This window comes from Pteropus alecto, unplaced genomic scaffold (genome assembly GCF_000325575.1).
Source record: "Pteropus alecto unplaced genomic scaffold, ASM32557v1 scaffold20, whole genome shotgun sequence".
Classification (NCBI taxonomy): domain Eukaryota; kingdom Metazoa; phylum Chordata; class Mammalia; order Chiroptera; family Pteropodidae; genus Pteropus; species Pteropus alecto.
In genome coordinates this window covers 35,578,250-35,591,884 of record NW_006436298.1, presented here as the reverse complement: position 1 = coordinate 35,591,884, position 13,635 = coordinate 35,578,250, and positions in this window count along the sequence as shown.

Here is a 13,635-nt window from a genome sequence, read left to right as displayed (position 1 = left end):
AAATATAGATAATAACTATACCTCAGTTTCACAGTATGACTTAGTATGATGCTCAAGAGACAGGTACTTTATCAGAGATGCTAAACTCAAATGACTACCATGTCAGGAAGGTAGCATAAATTAGTAACAGGGGCTATGGAATACTCTATCCAAAGAAAATTCCTACCACTCAGCTATACTCTGCAATATGTCCAGATGTGTAGGATCATGCAGTCTTTCAAGAAGAAACCCACAAATGGAATCATTTTTTAAAATAAGAGTTGCTAAATTTCAAAATATTGGCAACAAACCAAAAAAAAATCACACAATTATGGGTTAAATTTGACACATGGACCACAAGTTTTGACCTATATTATGTGAATTTAAAGTACCATTTTTTTAAAATTTAAGACAACAATGATATATGGTGGGAAAATGGGAGTGGAGGAGGATGTTTCTATTTTGGTTCCCAATAGAGCTGATTCAGATTTATGTTGCTCCTCCCAAATCTTTTGTCTCATTCTTATCTCCTCATACAGAGATTATGTAAGTTCTCAGAAATAATATCTCCCAATGCACCTGTCCAAATACTTTCATCGGTCTTTGCTTTCTCCACATGTGAAAAGAAATCTCTCCTACAGAAGGCTAGCCACAATCTCTTCTCTGAATCCCATCTCTTCCAAAATCTTGCTCCCTCAACTACTCACTATTCTTCCTTGAAGTCCCTCCCCATCACTCACTTCTAACCATGGAGGTCTCAATTTTCTACTATCTTTTTATCCAAACTGCTCTCTCCTTACAGTCCACAGCAAGGTCAGCCTTACCAAACCATGACTGCCCTTTTAAGTCATAATCTTCCTGTTGGGTCACAGGAAATGGAACCACTAGGTTATAAGTTGTGGGGCAGGAACTCTGGAGATCAAGGAAGTTCAACAAATCCTGCTGTTTCAGAACCACCTTTGAGAAACCCGATGCCTCCAATTTTTGAACTTTTCTGGTGCATTGAGGCATGGACTAGCCTGCCTAAAGCCTCCCCCACTGCAGGCTTAGGTTTATTTTTTACCCTGTCCTATTTCATCTGTCCCCACTTGATCACCTGCTTTCTAACTTACACAATTTTCCTAGTATTTCCAATGTGCTGTTATCTTTTCTTCTTATGGTCTTTTGTCTTTTTTCAAATAATCCTTTTTCTATCATAGTAGTGATTTGGAAGAGAGCTAAAAAAAAAAAAGAATGTACATATACCCATGCATATATGTGAAGAATGTATATTTAAGAACATATACACACATATATGTATATATAAATAAAAGTATAAGGCTTCTGACTAATCAAAGATGTATAACTTTGTTCTTAAGTTATTCTCTAGAATTCTTTATTCTTGTTTTTTTTTTTTTTAATTCTTAAAATTTGGCAATACATACCTCTTGTGGTTTTCCTCCTATGTCCTGGAATATTAGCAAAGACTGGAGCTTATAGATCTGGGTTCATATTCTAGCTATTCCTCCTGCTAGCTATGAAACTTTGGGCGTTTGCTCATTTATAAAATGGGTACAATGTATATAAATAGTATAGTCAGAAGCTAATCAGGAAAACAGAAACATGTTAGTCATTTTAACAGAGAATTAAATATAGAGAATTGTTTTAAAAGGTGTTGGAGAACGGAAACATAGAAATGACACAGAAACCCTAACTACAGGAAACTGCTGCCACCTCTAGGCACAAGGGATCAGAGAGAAAAAACTTGGATTATTAGAATCTAGAAATTTGGAGGAGGCACCATGCACAGTGGGATTCAGTCCTCTGAGCAGGAGGCACTGCTCAGCTGTCGCTGATACCTCTGAGGGGGATCAATATGGCAGAAAAAAAAAAAAAGAAGAAGAAGAAACTGGAACAAATTGTGGCAGAAACCACACCACAAAGACAGCAAGAAAACAGGAAGAATGAAGTTCCTTGCTCTTCCTCACCCTGGAACTCTTCTTCAACTGCTCCTGTCCCCAGCATTGTAAAGCAGAGAGGAGGGTGGGTCTGGTGCTGAAAGACACATTAAATAACCAGAAAAAAGAGTATAGCTTAATGCTTAGAACATCTTAGGCCATGGAATAAAAGTTAGTCGTCTTATTTTCTGCCTTGCATTTTAGGCCCTCTTTTCTGCTTTTTCTGCAAGCTTACCTGGGACAAAAAAAAAAAAGAAAAAAAAATGCTTGGAAGAAAGCATCACCTTTTAAGTTAATGTAAACGGCTTAAAAAGAAACTTTTACTACAATTTGTCCTTATAACTGAGGTAAACATAACTAACTCTTAATTCTTCCAATAAGAACTTAACACAAACTCAACTGGAACTCTGTAATTTACCCTTAATATTACTTATGCCTCAAAAGTCACAAAGGTTTCTGTGAGCCTCGGCTGGGTTGGGTACCAGATAGATTCTTTCCACTGTTCTTGTGTTGATCAGCTTATGGCTTCTCAGCCTTGGTTATTTATTTTCCCAGACTTCTCATTTGAAATTGGTTAGAGAAGATGGAAAAAGGGAAAGGTACCCCATGCAGCACTTATTCATCTTTAAACACCTCTACTATTAGAAAGTGTTAGTCTATCAGGTCTACCTTCCTTTCTATCTAAAGCTTTTTTCCATGCTACTTTACACTCTTTAATTTTATTTTAAAAGAATAAACCGAGGTCTTCCTACATTCTTTTATTATAAATTCTCTATAGATTTTTCCTAGCACCTACCAAAGCAACTTCTTTTTCACATAAACTATATCATAGACTATTACCTTATTAAGAATGAAATATTTATAAGAATTTTAGCTAGTTTCATTAGGGTATTGGAAATTGAAAGACATATATTAGAGAACAAAACACAGAAAAGATAAATTGTAAATTCCGAGTAACAGAAACATAAAAGTAAGCATTTCTTGTAGTGTAATTTAGAAAAGAAAAATCAAAAGATTTACTAAGGTTTGTGGGGCATGGCAAAAAAATTTTAAGAAAGAAAATACCCTAAACAAAATATCTTCACTCTGACATTAGTGAGTGGATGTTTGGGGAAAAGGGGCTTGCAGAGATAGTAGACAAAAGTAGCTCACAGCAACAATTATAGAAATTCTATAGTAAAGTTTAGCAATTATAATTCAAGTTATTGATTCCCCTGCTCTTACCAATAAAAGTCCCCTCTGGGACATATGACCGTAACAGTCTGCTAGTTGATTCTGAGTGACCTTTCTCACTTAAAATTTTTTTCATATCAATAAATCCAAAGACAGTTTACAAGGTGTAAGTAGTAAATACAGTTCCTTCTTTCCACACACCACCATACCCACCCCGCTTTGTCCACACCACATGGCTCTATAGTAGGGTTTTCCAACAGTGGCATTTTGGACATTTTGAGCTAGATAATTATTTGATGTGCAGAGGACTTTCTGTTTAGCAGCATCTTTGGTCTCTATCCCACAAGACGCAAGTAGCAGCTTCCCCAGCCTCTATTCCTGACAACCGAAAGTCCCCTGGAGCAAAACTGCTCTTGGTTGAGAATGACGGTTCTACAGTTTCACTGTACTTGACTTCCAGATTTCATAGTTAACCTCTTGGTGATTGCTTTGTAACTGCTCACACATTAAGTTTTCACTTCTGGGCAACTGGTGATTCTCAATTAAAATCACCACAGGTCTCATGAAGCCTCTTTGTTCTTCCTCACGTCTTCACTTGCTGGAGTGGCAGCATGAACAAGAGCACCTCTATTTGTTTTATATGTCATTAATCAATGATATTTATCACCATCCCTGTGGTCTAAAGACAAAGACAATACCTATATAGGAAAGACACGTCTAGTAATATATTCAGTGCACACTGTACTTCTCAGCCTTAGGCTTACCACTTGAGACTCAAAGTATTTGTAAGCTCCTTGTACTAATTTTAGCTATTTTCTCTGACATGCAGGATGTGTTTGGAAACTTATAGCAAAACTCATTTTAAATTATCATCTTCTACAACATAAATTCATATATTTATATAGTTTTGCAAATTCTGTTGATGATTTCGTTACTTTTGAGCTATATGCATTTTTCATAGTGACATAGATTTCAAGGATAATTTGGCTTTAATGTTATTCAAGCTTACTTTTTCCTCCAATCATTCCAGCTAAGGGACCTATTTACATAATACCTAGTGCCTTGTTATTTTTTTTTTTTATTCCTGCCTCACTGGAAAGCCAAAAATAAAAAGAAATGCATTTTCAAAGCATTTTTTCGTTGAAAGATGCTTATGATATCCAACTTTCTAGTGAAATTTCCCAAGATGACTCTATTTTGGAAAAGGTAAATTCTCTTTTATGAATTAATAAATGACATAGAGGTTAAACATTTCGGAATCACCAGTGCAACTTTTTTATACATAGTCAGACTATTGGAGAGCCAGTCTATTTGAATGTCTATTTTTGCTCTCAAGTTTCTTTTTAAGGACATTTATAACTATTTCATTGTAGACAGTTTGAATAAATACTAAATTCTCAGGCAGCTTCCTGGGAGGCCCAATTCAACTGAAAGCCAAAGAAAGAAATATAATGCTGAGTAACAGTCTCTCAATAAGTTAAACCATCATCACTCATTCCCCACACCTTGTTTAGGGAAGAGGATGGAGAGAAGCCCAACACTCAGTTATTCTTTAGTAATCAAATAATAAATGCTTTAAGTCCCTTGAAGAGGAACTTGAAGCCAATCACAAACCTTGGAGCCAACACAGAGCCCTTACCAATGAGAATAGGGAGATGATAAGAGGAATGAAATAGCTCATAAGATGTTAGTTCTAGAAGAGATATTAGAATTAATAAGCTAACGCCGTCATTTTACAGATAAGAAAACCGAGTGCTCGCAGTTCACCAAGCTAAACTCGAGATATTCATTAGCTCATTCAGTACAACAAAACTATGAAGTAGTTAAAGTATTTCCATTGAATCATAAGGAAACAAAGGCTTTTAGAAGTTAATTAATGTGCTGAAATGTAACCAGTAAAGAAAGAAGTTATGTGGGCTCTTCAGCACCACACTACACTCCCTCAGAGACCTGGCAAAATAGTAACAATCAGGAATATTACCCAAGGCCCCTGCTTGGAGTTTGACCTATGATAACACGATACCATTCTGAGGCTCCCTCTGTCAAAACACATCAAGTCATTTATGAACACACACTAATAATATAAAACTAAAAACACAAGTATATAAAGTTGATTTGATAGTGCAGCTTTAGATGAGCTCTCAAAGGAACTGAAAAGTTAAACTTCTTAGGAAATATGACAATTCATGAAATGTATGTGAAATCATGATTATTTTTAGTAATCATTCAGGAGTGGATAATATGATACTACTCTGTATTCTTCAGTAGCATCTTAGTTCAGTTTTGATGATGATGGTTTGGAAAGAATAACTATCTAAAAAGGAAAGCAGAGTAGTAGCAACTGGGAAAAGGTTTCAACTGTGTCATTTCTGTGTCCTTTGCAGAGCCATTCGATTCAGGCAAATGGAGGTTTTTGACTGTTCCTTAACTCTATTTTACTGACATGTTGTATTCTGTCAACTAGAAAGTTTTTCATCCTTGAAGAAAATCAGTTTTTAAAAAGAATTTTGGTAATAGTTGCAGCTTGAAATAAGCACCTAATAATTCAAAAGACAAACCTTGGATTCTAGTTCGGTTTTCTTAGCTCCTATTCTTATGTCTGTACCACTTCGACATCAATATAATGCAAGTAATTTTTAGCATCTCACAAGAACACTGATGGCTTTATTTAAAACATGCCATGAAAAGTGAAATGGAGTATTAATACCAACGTTGTAGGTACAGCCTTCTCAATTCTTCCAGAGATGCCAAAACAGCACTTGGAAATGAAGTAGGAATTAAAACCTGGATTCACAACCCTTTCCTATGATTTTGAAGCTTGTATTTCCTGTTCACCTGCCTCCTTAAACCACTCTAGATAAATAAATAACATGGCAACAACTTTAAGGAAAGACAATAGGCAGGTAAATGGGCTTGCTGATGGTGATGGTGATTGCTGCTGCTGCTGTTGATAAAAGCCAACATGTATTGAATCCTTGTGTTTTACTATGTTAATATTGTGTTAATGCTTCTCATTTAATATTTTTTCACAACTCTGTGCATATATATTATTATCATCTTATAGATGAGGAGCTAGGCTTAGAGAAGTCAATTAACTTGTTTAAAGTTGCACAAAGCTAGCAAGAGGGCCTTTTTGTACCTGACTTAAACTGACTCCCAGGCCTGTGTTCTATGTTAGAGTGAGTCTACAATGACATCAGCATGTTTATTTAAGACTGAAAGTGGTGGCAGTCACAAAGATGAGGGGGAGAATAAGAATAAAGTTCTTAGCAAAGATTTCGTATTTTTGCTCAATTATGTAGTGCTCAGACCTTACAACAGTGTCTGTCTAGTCCATAGCAAGCTCTCGATATGTGTTTCTGGAATGAATGAATGAATGAATGAATGCGTGCATGCATGAATGGTATTAAGAGTTAAGGTCTTTCTATAAAAATAAAAGGTTCATTTTTAGAGAACCTTGTTCATTTAATAGTAGTGAGTAAGAGTGCCCTCTTACTGTGAGTGGCTGTGCTGTGGATATAATGGTGAGCCTGTTCTCATGGAGCTTACCATCTGCTCACTGATTTACCTTTCTATTATAAATTCAAAAGACTTGCATATTCAGACATAACGCATGCAAAATAAAATGTGGTTTAACCCCACTGTAACTGACATTAAAGCTAATCTTTATAATAATGGAGTCAGGGAAGGAGTGGGGGAAAAGCTGTGAGAAAGAAGAATCGTCCCATAGTTTACAACATAAAACAAAGATAGATCTAGAAAATGTAATGTCTTTCACAAGTTACCTGACTTTAGGTTCATTAACAGAGTCTGTTATATTTTTCACTTGGATAAAAATTATTTTTATGAGCATAGTAAAGTCTTTAGAAAATGAATCTATTTAAAAGTATTATACATAGTGGCATATTTTTGGAATTATACAAATAAATTGAATCCTGTTCATCTCTAGCTCTAATTTTTTATTTGGTTCCCCAATCAAAAGCAGTGACTAGAGGACACATATAGTAGAGTTCCTTCTACAGCACACAACCTCCAACGTGATCACTAAGTGAAGAGACTTATGGCCCTAGAGGAGAGGAAGGGGGTTCTTAAGTAAGAAAAGGTCCGACCCTATTCCAAGCAGAGATTGTGGAAAGTAAGAGAGTTCGAAGGAATAGACTTAAGAGTGCTTGATATCCTCACTGCTTACTTCAAGGGATAGGAGTTGTTTATGAACATCCAGCTAGATAAGGAGCCTAAGCATACTGTGTTAGTAGCTTTAACTCCTGTACTACGGGGGAACCGGTAAGTTGGTAAGTGGAAGAGAGAAGTGTTGTACGCAGCTGTTTTCAGTGACATGTAATCGTAGGGGCGAGATGAGAAGCCAGATCTCTGGTGTTAGCCCATTAAGCCCAAATTGCCAGAGAGGATTAGATCTACTTCAAGGCACATTAGTGCAGAATGCATACCAGTTCATTCATTCTACTGTAGAGGCCAGGAGATCCAGAGGACATTGGTATGTTTTAAAGACTCAGTCTTCCCTCTATTCCTTTGAATATACCTCTCTCCATTGTATATTCAAACACCATCTTGGAAAAGAGAATGCAGGGAAGAGGAATTCGAAATGCAAAGAAGTTATCCCAAAGAAACAAGTTAACATTTGATTGCCTAGATTTGGATAATTTTAAAACTGAGTTAAGACTGAGCTTCATCTCTGCCCTGCACCGAGATAACCAGCAGAGGGAGCCTCACGAGGAAGACCCAAGTAGTTTTACAAAACTTCAGAAACTAAATTTTCTCTTTATATTAAAATGTTGTATGAAACTAAATTTGCATCCTTGCATCATATATGTGAACTGACATTCCAACATGTCATTTCCCATATTAAAAATAATATGTGTTTGTGTGTATAAAACCAGTAACAAATAAATATACAATATAATTTCAGATAAGAATAAGTGAAGGATAAAAATAAAACAACGTTGAGGGAATCTGTCTTAGAAAGAGTCATCAGGGATGACCTAAAGATTTCAGCAAAATTGGAATGAAGAGAAAGTGAGTCACCTGACTTTCTGGGGGAAGAGCTTTCCAGGCAGTGTTGACGGCAAGTACAAAATGCCTGGCGTAGTCATGCATGTTTTTGCTCATTCCAGGGAGAAGAGTACATAATAACATTGCACTTTATGGCACAGTCGTGTTATGGTGGGTCATATGGCAAATTCTGGCCAACAAATTGTGAAAAGAAATGCTGTGTGTCACTTCTGGGCTGAAGCATTTACTCATTGGCTTGAAAAGCTATACCATTTCTTTTTCTCTCTCTCTCTCTTCAGAACAATAACTAATAACGTTCAAGATATGGAAGCCTCTCTCACCCTTGGTTCCCTTAGTAAAAGTGATGGATCCTAAAAGAAAAAGCCATTAAGTTTTAAGAGTTTGAGATTTTGAAGTCAATACATTACTGCAGAATAATCCAGCCTATCCTGATGTGATAGGAGTGAGTGTAGGATGTTCAAAGAAAAGCAAGAAATCACGAAGAGCAAGCTCCAGAAGGATGGGAAACAGATGAAATTAGGTAAATTTGGGCCAGATCAGAGAACTCTGAGAGCCATGGTTCCAGGTTTTAATTTTTTTACTGAGAGTGGTGGGAATTTATTGTAGGAAGATGATGAAACAAACAACTTTAGCCTAATCTGTAATGCTTTGAAATTTATGTTAAAAGGTAATGATTTCTTTTTTTTTTTGAAGATGATATTTAATTCACCAAAAGTTTAACAAGCTTTGCTAAAAAATTAATAAAGTATAAAACTGTAATTTAGGCGCTGAAAAGATTTCAAATTAAATTTAAGACCTCGAATAAATCACATTGTAAAACAAGGATGAATCTAAGTATCTTTCCACTGAAACGTATGAAATAACTTGATAAAAGTAAGACCAAACAACAAAAACATCTTAAAATTTACTCAACTGCATTAAAATTTTTTTGGAAAAAAATGAGTTATAAAAAAATACATGTAACTTTATGTTAAAGATGCTCTTCTTGTTATCATTGCTCTAGTCAAAACAAACATTTGGCCATTTTATTTTTACTATTAAGCTGATACAGCAGCCTTGATTTTTTTCTTGTCAATAAGAAAGGCATATGGGCTAGAGCAAGAGCTCTTGCTGGCATATCAATGGCCTCGATTGCTTCAAGCCAAGCAGAAATGTGGTAATTGAAATAGGGGCAAGATGGAACTCTTACAATGCATAAATGTTAGTGTTCCAGTGGTTTTCATTCACTTTGTAGCTGCCATATCAATGGCAAAGAAAATAGGTTTGATTGAATTTGGCAATAGCTTTCTGCTAACAATATTTTCAAGAGATAGGATTGTTCAGGGTTGAATTCCCAATTATCTCCTGCTTTAAGAAGCAGAATAAAACAATGTCTCTAGCATCAAATGTAATTAGTTCTTCTGTTGACTTGTGTTTTTAATGTCAAAATTATATTCTTCTGTGGGAAGAATTGACAATTACCATTTTTCCTCATATATGCACTAATAACCTTGAAAACTGGGTGGATTTGTTTGACAATTTATTTCTGTGTCTCTGAGATCAAAGCTCTGAAGAGCTCTGAGATCAAAGCACTAGGAGATGGGACACAATATGTAACAGAAATAAGATTTTTTAAATTTTCAACTAATATAGATTATGGATTTTATTCTTCCCCTCACATATCATGTCCCTTTATCATTATTTAAATAATATAGTCCTAAAGGGAAGGTGGCACACTCACGTTTATAGCAGCATTATTCACAGTAAAGCTAAAAATTGGAGGTGACCCAGTATCCACTGACAGAGAATGGATAAACAAAATGTGGTTTATACATACAACGGAGTATTATTCAGCCTTAAAAAGGAAGGGAATTCTGGTAAATGCTGCAACATGGATGAACTCTGAGGACATTATGCTAAGTGAAATAAGCCAGTCACAAAGAGAAAAATACTGTATGTTTCCATCTCTTTGAGGTAACTCAAGTTATCGAATTCATAGAAACAGGATGGTAGTTGCCAGGGACTAGGGGAAGAGAGAAAGGGGGAATTGTTGTTGATGTGTACAGAATTTTAGTTTTGTGAGGTGAAAAAGTTCTGGAGATCTGTTGAATGACAATGTGAATATACTTAACACTACTAAACTGAACACTTTAAAATGATTAAGATAGTAAGTTTTATGTTATATGTATTCTACCACAATTTATAAAAAATATATTTTAAAAAGGGAAGGAGTGGTGAATATCATGTTAAGACGGTGAAAGGGGAATCCTCTTATTGATAGAAAAATGAACAAAGTAGATATCATGCCATCAGACCCCTGGAAAGTGTGAAAAAGAAAAAAGACTTACATTGATATGAAGAGAGGTCCAGTACATGCATCCTTGTTTCCTCTTTGGGTATGTGTCCTGGCATAAACATCCAGGAGAAGTATGGAAAGAACTGGAAGCATCAAGGCAAGCTGCCCTGGTATAGACTGAAAGGACGCAGATCTTCAGGAAAACTTCGTATCTTTCTCACCCGGCGTGGCACAGGCATGCTATCACAGCATTTACAAGAGGTAGCGGGCTGGATGAATCTGAGACAATACTTCTATCTCCCTATCCTATTGAGAAGGCTAGGGGTGAAGTTCCCATATGCTGAGAGGGTTTCAGAGAGGATGCTAATATAATGATCTAAGAAACAGACTACCTACAGATACCATCTGAGAGAAGGAGAACAACACCATGATAAAGCGAGAACACGAACTCTGAAGCCAGTCTGTCTAGGTTTTTATTTCTGGTTTCTCTACCTTCTAGCTATGCAAACTTGAGCAAGTTAATTATCTTCCCTGCACTTTAATTTCACCTTAAGATGTAGTAATAATAATACCTACCTCAGTTTGATGTTTGAGGATTAAATGAGTTCATACACTTAAAAGCACTTGCATAACACTTGACACATAGTCCTCAAAAATGTTAGTCTTTATTTATTATATATTATTATTGAAAAAAAAGTGAAGACAGTGATCAAATATACACTTGTCAACAACTGCCTAAAGAAAATAAGTCACCCACCTTTAAATAGAAGGCCTAAAGCTTCCATCTTTTGTCACCCAATTGAATATGAGTTAGGAGAAAACTTCAGATCAGCTATCAGAAAAAAATTAAAAGCTAATTTTTTGTACACTGAGTATAGTGTGAGTACATTTTTGATACCACCATGTATGAGGTCCTCCAGTGTTCATAATCTGTGTGCCTGCGCCTAACAGTTGTGGGACCTGGGAGAAGGGTAAATTAGTGGTCCATATACCCTTTGCCTAAATATTTAAATAATACAAATTAAGCTAATAAGCTGTTAAATACCTCCTATCCTCTTACTTTGAAACCTACATCTTCACAATGAACTGGAAGGCCAGGCTCAAACTGAGAAGTAGCATGAAGTTCCATGCTGGAACCTGGCAGGGTGGGTGAAGTAAATTGTGTCCTTGCCTCTTTCTCACTCCCTTCCCTTCCCGTCATTCATCTGAAGAGAGAAAGGGGGAATTGTTGTGAGCATTTGCAAAAGGCCTAACACATGAGCATTTTTTCAGCTCAGACCACATGATCCAGTTTCATCTATACCCCTGTAAACATACCCCTTGCCTACCCCTCGGGCCTAGAGTTGCAGACATAAGCAACATGGGCCAGCCTCCTGGTACCTGAAGCATGGTACAGTCGGGGAAGGGGCATGGGCTCTAGGTGGATATATCCTCTTAGCCCAAGTAACTCCTTGCCCTACAGAAAAGGCCTCAGTCAGAGGACCAGAAGAAGATTTGCTCGTGTCTATGGCCTAGAGCAAGAGCTCTTGCTGGCATCCATTGGTGGAAATGTGTACCAGAAACTGATTTCAAACTCCTCAATTACAACCAGAGAGCAAAGCCAACCAAAGATAGAGGCCATCCCAACCCTGTAAGGGAAAGAACATATAGCAAGGACTAAAAGATATTCCACAAATAGAAGAATGAAAAGGACACTGATTATCTCCAAGGCCTTACTGGAAAGCAGGCATTTTGTAAAGAAAGATCCTCTTCCAGAAAGAGAAGCCCACTTCCAACAACAGCAACTCAGGCTGTGAATACAATGATCAGAGATGTACATGTTCCATTGATTCTAAGAAGCACATTCATTTTACATTTAACATCTTGAAACTGGAATGTTTCTTATAATTGATGGTACTTTACAATCGCTGTCAGCCAAGCAACCATTGTGACATGGTCATCAGTGCCTGGGCATGCACAAACTTGATTATAGCTGTTTACCACCAACCTCGTTGCACTTGATCTGTGTGCACTGTTGGCTCTTTACAAGTTCTATTGCATTGCTATTTAAAACGACTTAAAAAAAAGATTACACTATAATTTGGCACTGAAACAGAAGTTAGCTTGTGTGCAGGAAGACAGAATCAGAACAGCAGGCCATAAATTGGATGTTAGTGAAACAAATGTTCATTATTGGAAGACTCCCTACAACTTCATGTTTCTTTACAAAGTAACAACAAAGCAAATTATGGATCTTAAAAGGATGATACCCATAAGTAGAAGAAGCTGCGTAACATTTTGTTACTGCATTTACTGGTTAAGTATTGATGCAGTAATGTTGTATAACATCATCCCAAAACTCAGTGATTTAAAAAAAACTCATTTATCATCATATATGTGTTGGAAGGTCTGCTGGGCCTAGGTGGGAGCTACTGGGATAGCTCAGTTTCTCATGTTTCTACTCTATATGTGGTATGATTATATCAAAATTTATTTATCCATCTCCTATTGCTCATTACTTCCGGTTTTGGCAGTAGACATTCTAATTCGAGACATTTTGTGAACCAATATTTCCATTTCTCCAGGTAGAAAATGTCTAGGTCATAGATCAATGAAAGTTGAACTACATAAGTAAAACTCAAAGATTTTCCATAGTTGGTATATCATTTTACGGCTACACCAGCAATGTATGAGGTTATTATTTGCTCCATATCATCACCAATATTAGGGTAATCAGTCCTTCCACCATCTTTCGGTTTGCAACATTTCTTATGAGAAGTCAGCTATCATTTTTATAGTTATTCTTTTGTATATAATGTGTCTTATCTTTTCTCCTTCTGCTTTTAAGATTCTCTCTCTCTCTCTCTTTTTGCAGGGAGCTTTCAGCAACTTGACTATGGTATGCCTTGGTATGGTTTTCTTTATTCCACTTGGGGTTTGGGTTTGTTAAGCTTGGATACACACACACACACACACACACACACACACACACACACGTCAATGTTTTCTGCCTCATTCTTTATCTTTCTCAGACTCCAAGGACACACACATTAGACAGCTTGATAATTCCCTGAAGTTACAGATGCTCTGTTTTTTACTTTTTTTCCTCTATGTCTTTCAGTTGGAAATTTTCCATTGATCCATCTTTAAGTTCACTGAGCTTATCTTCTACACTTTCCAATTTGTTTTAATGTCCATGCAATGAAATTCTGTTTTCAGATATGATAGTTTTCAATTTTAGAAATTTAATTTGCTTCTTTT